This window comes from Chenopodium album, chromosome 19, assembly GCF_948465745.1.
Source record: "Chenopodium album chromosome 19, dcCheAlbu1.1, whole genome shotgun sequence".
NCBI classification, from domain to species: Eukaryota; Viridiplantae; Streptophyta; class Magnoliopsida; order Caryophyllales; family Amaranthaceae; genus Chenopodium; species Chenopodium album.
Window position 1 is genome coordinate 29,600,101 of NC_137852.1, and position 12,377 is coordinate 29,612,477.

The 12,377-nt window shown below is 38.4% G+C and overlaps 1 non-coding gene across 1 annotated transcript; it reads left to right on the top strand.

Moving 5' to 3' along the window:
* Positions 1-223: 223 nt before the first annotated feature.
* On the top strand, positions 224-329 carry LOC145596314 (small nucleolar RNA R71). Its single transcript, XR_014103161.1, has one exon. It is a non-coding gene; the product is annotated as a small nucleolar RNA R71 (small nucleolar RNA).
* The last annotated feature ends 12,048 nt before the right edge of the window (positions 330-12,377 follow it).

Sequence of the window (12,377 nt, forward strand, 5' to 3'; positions counted from 1 at the left end):
GTTGATTGCGTTGGCTTGCTCCAATGCATAGACACCTTTGCTAGAAGTGGCCTCCCTTTCTCCTTCGTACCAATCATCATAATGCTTTGCGGCCTCCTCTATGATGCATTCCACTTCATCCTCTCCTTTGTTCATGATTGGACCGCTGGCGGGGGCATCTAGGCTTGTTCTCCCTTGAGGTGAGAGACCTCCATAGAAAGTGTGGATGAGTTGCTACTTGGGTATCCCATGATGTGGGCATTGACGTTGAAGCTCTTTGTATCGGTCCCATGTCGCACTTAGAGTCTCACCACTCTTTTGGCGAAAACCTTGAATTAAAGATCGAGCCTCGGCGGTCTTCCTATGGTTATAAAATCTCCTCAAGAAAGCCATAGTCACTTGGTCCCAAGTTGTGAGAGAATTAGGGGGCACCTCCTTCTCTAGCCATTCTAAACCTCTCCCAATTAAAGAAAATGGAAACATCTTGAGGCGGATATACTCTTGAGTCACTCCGTTGGCTTTGACCGTGTCACAATACTTCTCAAATTCTTTCAAATGCTCAAGAGGGCTCTCAAATTTTCCACCCGAAAATTGTTTCCTCTCTATTAAAGCAATCAAATTGGGCTTGATTTCGAAATTGTTGGCTTGAGTGGTAGGGGTTAGGATCCCACTTTGGGCTCTAAAGGCTTCGGGAGCCCCAAGACGACTCAAAGGTGTATTCTCTCCCATTTTAGAACCTTCATCACTTTTGGAGTTAAAGATTGAAAGGGGTTGATTTCCGGACTTGATGGCGAATTAGGGCTATCTAAGTCTTCACTTGAGGGTGAAGATGGTGGAGTATCTTCCAATTCTCTTACTCCTTCTTTCGTTTGGGTGTGAGAATTTCTACTCCTCGCTTTCGCTTCTCTTCGAAGTAAGGACAAAGATCTTTCTAGCTCCGGATTAATGGGAATCAAAGACCTTGAGCGAGTTCCTCCTCTGTTCATACAACAAAGCTAAGGAGAACGTAAGCACTGACAAGTAACAAGTAGTAACGAATACTAACAAACAAGAAATGAGTAGTGAAAAAGCAATGGAAGCCGTCTCCCCGACAACGGCGCTAATTTGACAAAGGAATAAACGTGTCGTCAATTGTCTATCCCTAGATCAAATATAATTTATACAGCTAAACAAACCTAATACAAGTATAAGGCAAGCATAGGGGTCGAACCACAAGGAGACATGCATAAACACCACATTCACTACTTAATACTTAAGCTACCTCGGAACGAGAAGTGTGAAAAGCTAAGAAATTAAACTAGAGATAAAGAATGATGAAAAATCAATATAACTAAGCACCAAGAGAAGTAGGTAGATGTAGTTGCCAATTGATCATGCAATAACACGGAAGCAAAGCAATGGTAAACTAAGCATGCAAGAATATCGAATTAAAGCTCAATCTAACTGTCTTCCGGGGTTAATCAATTTCTCCTAACATAGCCTCCATGTTTCCACACTAGAACCATATATTAGAAGGTGCAATCAAAGAACTATCGATAACAATGAACCTTAACTAAGTCAACTTCCGTTTCTTGTTAGCAAAGATTCACCTTTAATCAACTAACAATGTGCACTTGCAAGAAGATTAAAGAATATCAAACCTATAAAGACTTTAATCACCATTAACAAAACCCCAACATCATAAGCATGAATCAATCAACCACTACACCATCCCCACACCCTTGGCTAGGTGACTACTCACAAATCATATTGAAAACAATATCAATCATCAAATCAATAAGCATCAACATGATCAATAAGCAATGAAGGAAATATCAAAATAAGCAAATAAAACTAAATACAAAAGTAAAGAAAGAGAGTAAGAGATTACTCATTAATTGAAGATGAAGATTTACAAAGATTCAATCAAGCTCCTTCTTCAATATCCAAGTTCATCAATGGAAATCCACACTTTCTCTCTCTACTAATGAAGTTTCTCTCACTAGATGAGGGCTAAAATGTTTCTAAGTAATGATAGATGATAATACAAACTTGAATAGGAGGCTATATATATGAAGCATAAAAGACGGAAATATTAAGCCTTAGAGAGCCCTCTAGCTTGCAGCCGCGCCCTCTACATCGTGGGTTACGGGGGTGCTAAACCCAGACAGCCGCGCTCGCGGCATGGGAACCCGCGCCCGCGGCTCCAAGGAGATGGCATCTCCTTCCAAGGAGAGGCCGCGGCACAGCAACAGGTGTCAAGTCAGCTCGAATAGCCGCGCCCGCGGACTCTGGTGCCGCGCCCGCGGCTTAGGGAGGAGAGCCCTCTCCCGAGGCGCGGTGCGGCATCTACTGAATGATTGTGAAGTTGCCCTGCTCAGGTCCCCGCTCCCGCGGCACCAGGCTCTGCGCCCGCGGCTCCCCTGCTCTGCCTATCTTCCATCTTTGATCAACATCATCCTCCATCCAAGTCTAGCCAAGCCTTCAGTGGTTCATCCGGAAGGGCCAAAGTCCTACAAAACAAAAGAAAAAGCTAGAAGAGACAAGAAAAGGGAACAAAAGAAAGAAAATACGAGAAAAGCAAACAAAGAAAAGGAAAACAACGTGGGGAGGAAAAAGGGGCAAACAAGTTACAAGTGGGAGGAAAAACCCCAAAAAAGGAGCATTAAACCGTGGCATAAATGCCACTCATCATGGATGGATTTTAAAAAGTTACTGTGGAGGGAAAAATTTAGGGTTTTACCCTTCTATAAATAGTAAGTTTTCACCCTCCTTAGATTCACACCTTTGCGAATCTTTGGAGAATCTTGGACTTTTTTACTTAAAGAATCTCAAAATTCCCTAAGTGTTTTAACTTTTCAAGCATCCGACACTCGGCCAACTGTCTGACCGTTCTTCAGCCAACCAAGCGTCTTTCACCCTTCTTCTAAGGTAACGCCTGCTTTTTCTTTTACTTTTCATTTTTTCTTTGTTTTCGAAAAAATGGTTTCCTAATCGCATGCGGCACAGCATAGGATAGTGATCAGCCGGTCACTGGGAACGGCTGAATCTAGAACTAGCAGTGCCGAATGTTTGGCCAAAGATCCTTCTTAGCGAACTTTTCCGAATCCGAGCGTTTTCGTGTCTGTGCAGGACACTATGGCAAGAACAAAAAGATCAACAAGAAAATATAACTCCGATGGGACTTTATACCATTCGGATAGGTCGACTGTTTATTTAGACGGCTAAATAAGGGCGCCTAGAAGTGAGGTGTCGAAGCATCCTAACAGCCTTTCTTATCTTCCTCCAACCCCCACCTATTACCATTCGCCCACAACTAGTTGAACTCCCAGTGATGGAATCCAGGGGGAGGCGGATGAACAATATCAGCCCGGGCCTTCTGGACAGGCGCCGGAAGAGAGTCGTGGGGAGGACCCCGCCGGCACCAGTCGACGGTCCCTTAGCTCTGATTAAAACTCTGATGACGAGTCGGCCTCGTCATCTTCTTCAGAAAATGCCTTCATAACTTCGGAGGAGGCAAGAACCAAAATAGATTCTGCCAGGGAGTCCCTGGTAGTAGATAAGGGGGATAGCTGAGCCTAGCTGAGCGCTTCCAGGTGCTTGGAGAAAGCCCCCTACTATCATCATGTTTCGCCTAGCAGGTAGAGCTCCATGGAATTCGGCCTTGCCAATTTTAGGCGCAAGGTCGTTCTTGGCCATGACTATTCTTTGTCGGTCCTAAGAAGGACGACACCATTACTTGGCCGAGCCTGGCCAGCTACGACGACAGAGCATTCGGCTGCTATGAAGCGGCCTTCCAGGCTAGCCTTTGTTTCCCTCTCTATCCGGCTGTGGAGAGGATCTTGGATGGATACCAACTAGGTATCTGGCAACTTGTACCCAATTTTTGGATAAATATTCTGGGGTACGTTGCCGCCTGTGAGATGCTGCAGGTGGAGGCGAGCTTTGAAGCGTTCGCCCACATGCACTATCTGAGCAGGGCGCCTGCTAGAGGAGGTGAAGGTTGGTACACCTTGACCACTTGCAAGGGCTACATGATGGCTGTTGGCAAAGATAACAAGTGGAAATATTGGAGGACTAAGTTTTACATAGTCCATTCTGCCGACAACCGTCTGAACCAAATGTAGGTGGAACAAGAATCCACCTCTCCTAGCAGGCATGAGTGCATTACCGCCTCTTCCTAGGCGGGCAAGGTAGGAGATCATGGACAAAGGGTTGTTTACCGTGTCCGTGTGGACGAATGATGATGGGGACAAGGGGGTCACCCCTCAATGCTATCTCCCCTTGTACAAATGGTTTGAGGTTGGAACGTTCTTAGCCGCCTGTGGGCTAAGCTCTAAAATGCCGAGAGGTAGTCGGCCGTTTGTTTAATATGTCATTTTACTTTTCTTTCCAATGCTTGTTTGATGGTGCTAACTCTTGTTCTTTTTTGCAAACAAGAAAAGCTTTCGGCCTCAAGGAAGCCGGTTGTATCTGCTGCTCGATACAGATTAAACGTCCTCAACAGGGCTGAGGCAACCACCCACACCAAGGTGGACGAGCAGAAACCTGTCGGCACCCCCAAGGTGAGAACTTGTTATACTTAACATTTCTGACTAATGCTGAATTTGTCCGAATGATTTCTGACTTGTTTATCTTATGTGTTGATGTAGGGTACCCCTACTAAATCTCATTCAAAACCATCCGACCCTAAAATCCAAAAGACAAGGGCGGGTGATGTGAGCGCATCCAGTAAGGGCGGCCGGAAGCACATTGCTCACAAACCAAAGAGAGACCCAGACGCCTCTTCTCACAAAGCTGATAGGGAGATCAAAAAACCGAATGTCTAGAGGACATTGAAGGGTGGCTTCAAGCAACCAACAACTGCTGTCGGCTTAGCAAGAGAGAGGAGGAGTTTGGGGAAAGAGGAGGAAGTACAGGACGACGGTAAAAACCATTCGCCTTCCTTGTTCTTCCATTTAGATAAACTTGTATTATTTTTCTAACTCTCTTTCCTTTTCAGTCCCTGTGCAGAGGCCGACTGTAATCCAGATGGCCAAGTCCATGCTGAGGGTAATTGATCCTGATGACAGGGCGTCTGTCAGAGGAGTCGGCACTCTGGACTTGGATGACATCCTAGGGAACCTCTGCGAGGTATTTGCTTTTCCGGCCTGCGTGCCGAGTATTGGTGTATCTTTACCAACCATGGGGTCGGGTTCTTTGACAATTTCCCTGGCTTTTCCAGAAAACAATCTTTAACTAGTCGTCTAATGGCGATTGGTCTTTTTAATTTAAATCATTTGGCCATTTGGCTGAAGTTATTCATATTGTTGTGCTTTGATTTTTTGAATTTTTTCATTGCATATTTGGCTAAGTATTATAACCTGTATATCATGCGAATGTTCTTGCCCCTAGACGGATGTCGAGTGGTTTCGGTTTATTGGATTGATTGACTTAGAAATTTATACTTATTAGTATTGATGGTTTCTAAGTCAATCAATCACTATGGTGATTGCCCCAAACCACGCTGTAATTCCCCATATTTTAATTTAATTATAATTTATTTATATATTATTCTTACAATTATATTTATGGCAATTTCATTAAAAAAATTATTATTTTTATGAAATGATTTAAATAAACTAGTGTATTTTTACTAATTTACAAGTAATTCTAACATAGCCCAAAACCCAAATACTACTCCTAATCTAATTAGGAAACCCAAAGCCCAAATAAAACCCTCAAAACCCTCACTTTTCTCCTCCCTCTCACGTAAAAAAAAAAAAAAGAAAAGAAAGAGCCCTCTCAATTTTCCTCTTCTTCCTACTGAATTCACGAAGCAAAGAAGAAAAAAAAACCTGCTGACAACTGCTGCTGCCGTCCCTGCCGCCCAGCAGCCACCACCGCTGCCGCCCTCTGCCGCCGCGCCGCCCAGCCGAGCCACCAGCAGCCCTGTAGTTCGCCTCTTCTTTCTCCTTCCCCTTATTTCTCCTTCTCTTATTCCTTGTTATTTTTAATTAAAGCTTCAATTTCTATTGGTTTTCAATTATAAAATTATTTTTTTTAGGCTTTAATAGTATATATAAATTACAAAAGATTATAAATTTATGGGTTTTGTATGTTTAAATTATTATATTAATTTTTTGATTTGTTTATGTATGAATTTAGGGTATTAAAGTGTTGATTTTTCATGTTTAAAGGCTTAATAACGTACTAAACAAGTTACTAAATTATTCTATATTCAAAGTATGTCAAAGTATGATTATTTTGATTGTATATAAATTTTCATATTTAATAAAGTTTCAAGTTTTATGGTTTAGTAGTGTTAATTTCATGTTTTTATGCTTCTAAACCTATAAAATATTTATTGTGGGTATTTTGTGATTGAAAAAGCTTTGAACCTTATATTCTAATCTTAATAATAATTTTTAGATTTTATACCTTTTATTTTGAAGCCTCTAATTGCATTGAATTGATATATTTTTGGGTTTTTAACACACTATATTGCTATATAATGACTATTTCAAATAATTATGCTTATGGGATTATTTTATATGCTTAAAACAAATTTTCAGATTTATTTAACCACTTTAAAGTTGCTGTAATTTGATATAAAACACTATATTTTCATGATTTTAACACATAAACTTGTAGTTGGGATGTTGTACTACTAGTTTTGGCTAATGGGAGTAATTTAAAGGCTTTATTTTAATGGTTTGAGAGGTTTTTAAATGCTTTAGTATTGCTGTAATTTTAATTGCTTTGGTATTGATTTATTTCTTATTGTTTGGTTTAGGAGAGGACTTTGTAGAAGGTGATTTCTAGTTTCTAAAGTGGCCAATCGAATTGTTTACTCAAGGTACGTACAAGTTACAAAACCTTGCTTTTAGGTGCATGTTTAAGGACGACGGATCGAGAACTTAGTATCATGTCTAGGGATGACTGGGTTAAATTGTTTGGTTATACATTGTGAATTTCCTTTGACTTGCACTATTCCTTATTGCAATTATTGGTTATGATCAAATTATGCAAGGTGGGCTTAGAGGCAAAGGTATGTGATTGGTGAAATGACTTAATTATTACTCATTCATGATTTAATTAAATAGGATGAGTAAAGGAATGATTCATGTCTTATAAGACAAGGTTAAGAGTTTGGGGTGCCTTATGCACTCAAAGTGTTTATACACCAAAGAAGTAAGAGAATAAATAATAAATGTTGCTTCCCACTAATAAATCAAGAATTGAAATTGAAAAGTTGTTTTACTTGATTGAATTGATATTGGATTGATTGAATTGTTATGCATATGAGTCATCACCAAGTCTAAACCTGTAAAATCACGTAAAGTGCAAGATGGATGAGCAATGAAACTCTTGATTGGTGCACTTCTGGAGTAATGACAATCAGGGTTTGGGGTACATGGGGTATTAGCCGTGTACTTTTCTCGAGGCCGTCTGATCTACGAGTCTCTTATTTCAAATATTTCTCAAAACTAGGAGTTAGGTGAGATCTCATACTAACTACGGTCACGGAGTCGCGCCCGTGGTCGTTGGATGTTTATTGATGTTTCCGAAAGGAGGCATGGGGTTTTTCTTTATTGATGTTCCAAATGGGACATGGGTTGGACAACCTTGTCTATTGCTAAATCCAATGAATAAATTGAAATGAGTTAGCTACTATTATCTAGTGAAGTCTTAATAAATTGGATAATCGAGTCGTGTGTCGAGTTTGTTATTAATGATGCGTATGATTGATTATTAGTCGCATGTTAGGTATTTCCTAATTTTACTTTGCAGCATGTATGTACTCAGCTTTGCTGATTGCGTGCCATTGTGTGTGTGTCCTTCTTTGGTCGTGGCCTTTGCCTTTCAATGACCTTGTGACGATCCATTTTTTACACTTTTAATATTGGGGAGCAGAATAACCGCAGGTTCTCTCACATGCAGCATTCATCAGGGTTGTGGGATCTTGAGTGGAGAGTTGGTTGCTTACATTTCATTTCCTTTGCAAGTTTGATTTTATCTAAACTCGATTTTATTTGACACTATTTTTCTTGGTTTAAGTTTGTTTGAACACTGAATTTAATCACTTATTATTTCTTTTGGGTTTTGAATAAGGGCCTTAATGGTTCCAACTTGTAATACTTATTTTGATTTAAATACTTTATTTTGATATTTATTTAAAACTGTTTTGGTTTTCCGCTGCTAATTTCTGAGATAGCCTTAACGTTTGAACACGTGGCGGTAGCACACCAGTAATTCTCTTGAATTTGTTCAGGTTTTATACAGGTTTCTCACAGGTTTTTAAGAGAGAATTATTAGGGTGTTACAAAGTGGAATCAGAGCTTAGGTTTGATTTAATTACCACTAAAGCCAATTAGCTTAATATGTCTTAGGCGCCTAACTAACTAACATTGAGGATTTATGTTCAAAGGCTAAATTGATTTTTCGAAACTTAGTATGTTTGAAACGTTTTATCTAAAATGATTTTGAAGTTTATTTTTTCTACTTGGTGAGCTTTGGGTAGACTTAAGAAGGGAATGCATGCATATTTCATACATATCTTTAAATTTTATTGTCACTTGAAGTGTCATTTTTCTTATTTATTTAACATGTAGTAATTAATGTCTTAATTGATGTGTTTTGTGATGTGCTTGTGTTATGCTTTTGTGTGTTCGTTGCGTTGGGATGACGTTGAAAGGAGATGAGTGACTTAGTAAGCACGTCTGGAAGCACGAATAATGGTATTAGGAACTACCCTGTTGTTGTGTTTGAGGATGAGAATGATGCGCGAAGTGAAGATACCTTAGAGAGGTTTGAAAAGACTATGACGCCAGATAATCCTGATGAAGAAGACTACCAGTATATACATGAGTTTCAGACTGCGAAGAATAAAAAGCATAAGATTAAAACTTATACAAGGATGTTCCATGACTATACTCTTATTGAATTTCCAGATGAGAATAACCTTGAATGGCTAAAACCATCACTGGAAGATCCAAATGCGGGAAAGAGAGCTACTAGGAATCCTAATCCGCTTCACAAGTATATAACTATTGAAGACTCGGATGCTGAGAAGGATCCCGATTTTGATGTTAATAATTATGATGAAAATAAAGATAGGAACAGCAATGTGATACCTTGAGATTTTTTTTTTTTAGGGTAGAGTTAGCATGAATAAGGCAACTTGCTATTAATAATAGTTATTAGAACTTTATTATAGTATGCTTTAAATGATTGATTTAAATAAGTAGCTAGAGCTATAGAGTTATTATTCTTTGGGATTCATACTTTTATTTAAGTTATAATAATCATTATTTTATTAGAAGTTTCATTTTACTAATATTTGTGAGCCAAAGAAAGTTAAAGTTTGTGAAATAAAGATTTTAAGATATTTCCTCTGGTTATGATTAAGCTAGTAAGAGTGACGTGGTATGGGGATTATTTTCTTAACTCTATTTCATTTTGTGTGTGAATTGTGTTTATATTTGTATGATTCTACTTGGGACAAAGGGGTGCAAAGCAAGGTGCCCTTTTGAACCAATATATGTGATATGTATTATGATGATTCTGTGAATATATGAGAAAGATGTTTGAACTAGAGTATGATGTCCCTATATTTTCAGGCGTATAACTACCATGGCCAATAATGCCACCCTTGCTGAGGCCATCTGAATGTTGGCAGAGAATCTGAACCAAAACCGAGGGGATCTGCTTGACCCCCAGGCAGAAATGTTCAAGAAGCTAGCACAAGTAAGACCCCCAGTGTTCAAGGGAGGTGCTGACCCCACCTTCTTAGAGAACTGGATACGCGAGTTTGACAAATTGTTCGTGGCACTGAACTGCCCTGATAATCTGAAGGTGGATCAGGCAGCCATGTATCTTAAGGACGAAGCTGACATATGGTGGAGAGAAAACTGTGAGCCAGTGAAAGCCAAGCCTAACTTTGGGTGGGAGGTTTTCAAAACCGCTTTAAGAGACAAATTTTACCCTCCCTTCCTAAAGAAACAAAAAGCTCAAGAGTTCATAAACCTAGAAATGGGGCATATGACAATCTCCGAGTATTATAATAAGTTTATGGCCCTTGCTAGGTTTGCCCCTGAGGTAGTACCCACTGAGGAACTGAAGGCTTAGATATTTGAGCAAGGGTTAACTAACCAACTGCAAAAAGACCTAGCGGGGAAGGTACTTAAAACTCTAGACAAGGTATATGAGAGAGCTGCCCACATGTACCACCTAAATTCTAAGAGTGTAGGAGAGATTTCCAAGGCCGGGGAGAAAAGAAAGGACTTTGGGAGATGTAGGGAATATTTCAAGCATTATGATAACCCCAAACTTGAACCACACTGTGATCATACACTAAAGTACGGTGGTGTTCCAAAGGGAAAGACAAAGAGCAAAAAGAGTCGCCAACAAGTTTTAGGAACTTGTTAACCCAAAAGACAATCCAAAGGACCGTCAACTACTCCATAAGGTCTTGAACCAAACAGGGTCCGGGGATGAGGGTACGAATCCAATATACAAAAGAAAGGACCCGCCCTATAAAATAGGCCTCTACTTTGTTCTGCTCGTATTCATGCGCGCTTTTCGAATAACATACAAACATTATGTTAAACCTAACCCTGTTTAATCTATGTTGGTTGAATATTAATGCACAAATAAGACTATCATTGGCGATCACTTGTATTAATATCACATTAGCCTAAACCAAATTATTAATAATCTTATTAAGCGTGATTTCAAGTACAAATTCTCTTTAGCAATCATAAAAGGTGTGATCAAGCAATAACAATAATTTATATCAAGCAACATAATATAATCATAAACAATAACGATAATAGCATGATAAGGCATAATAAAGCTTGATAATAATAGCAAGATCCTAGGCATGATACTAACAAGATTAATAACAAATCCTAGCATGTCACTAAACAATAAAGATCAAAGCTTTAAACCTAACATGACACTAACATGATATTAGAAAGAGTAAAGGCACCCTAAACATGATACTAGAAAGCATTAAATAACATCCTAACATGATACTAGAAAGCACATAAAGCATCCTAACATGATACTAGGAATCATAAAACAATAATAAACATGCTTTCTACATTGTGAAAGAAATAGAGAGTAAGCTAATCTACTTAATTTGAAGCCTCGTACCTCTTTATAATAACAAAATACACAAGTTAATAAACTTCAATGAAGAATAATTAAAGAATTAAAATCAAATTAAACAAAGTTTTGACTTGTTTTGGACCAAACCCTCAGAAAATATAAACCTTGCACGTCTAGGGCGAAGGCAACTTCGAACTTGGCTAAGAGATTCTAAGTCCTGTGAATGCGGAATATTGTATGTAAAAAGGTTGGTTTACAAAAAGAGAGAGAGTGAAAATAAGAATTAAGTAATTCTTGATGAGAGTTGATTGAGAGAATTTATTGGGAGAATTGATTGAGAGAATTGATGAGAATTGATCGTTGATAGTTGATGCATAAAAAAAGGGGAGATAAGACCTCTATTTATAAGAAAAAAAAAGAGAAGGTCGAAGAATAAGAAAAGAAATCCGAATTCAAATCGAAATAAAACTCGTAGACAGCAGTTTTTGCAAATTTTGTTTTTATCATATCTTTTGATCCAGAAGTCCAAATAAGTCATATAATATGTCGTTGGAAAGCTTTTCAAGTCTACTTTCTAATACAATTAGAATCAGATTAAAATATTTTGTAGATATAAAGATATGGACGAAATAGTAGGACGGTGTCAGTTTTGGATAGAGTTTCGTATATCTTTCATATCTTTTTCGTTATAGCTCGAATTTATTATTATAATATATAATTGAAAAGATAATTTCAAGTTCTATCCAACCATATAAAATTTGGATAAAAAATATGAGGCAAAAAAAAAATATCTGACTATCTTTGAACATCTTTAAATCCGAATAGAATTAGGAAAGTTTTAAAAAAGGAAAGTTTATATTTAAATCAAATTCCATGATCTTATCTTTTCAAAAATGGATAATTATGATATTTTAGAAACTTATAGAAGATTCTAATCAATCCTAATTAGTTTAGGAATAGGATTAAACCTTTGGACCCTCCTCATGATCATTGGGTCGTAGGTAAAATCCGGTTTGGGCCCAGTTTAGTATTTTGGCCATAACTTCCTCATTATTCTTCGGAATTGGGCTTATAATGTATCGTTGGAAAGGTCTTTTAAAGCCCCATCCAGCTAAACCATTATTGTACCCTTATCATGGACCAAACTAAACTGAATTGGACGTTTTCATAAAATAGAAATGGTTTTCGAAAACAGAAAGAAGGATTTTAATAAAAACTAATCGCAACACTTGACTTTTCACACTTTTACCTCATTCGATTATGTTTTGACGCAAAAGGTATTCATCACTGGGTTTGGTTTTGGGGAGACACAAATGGGTGTCTAC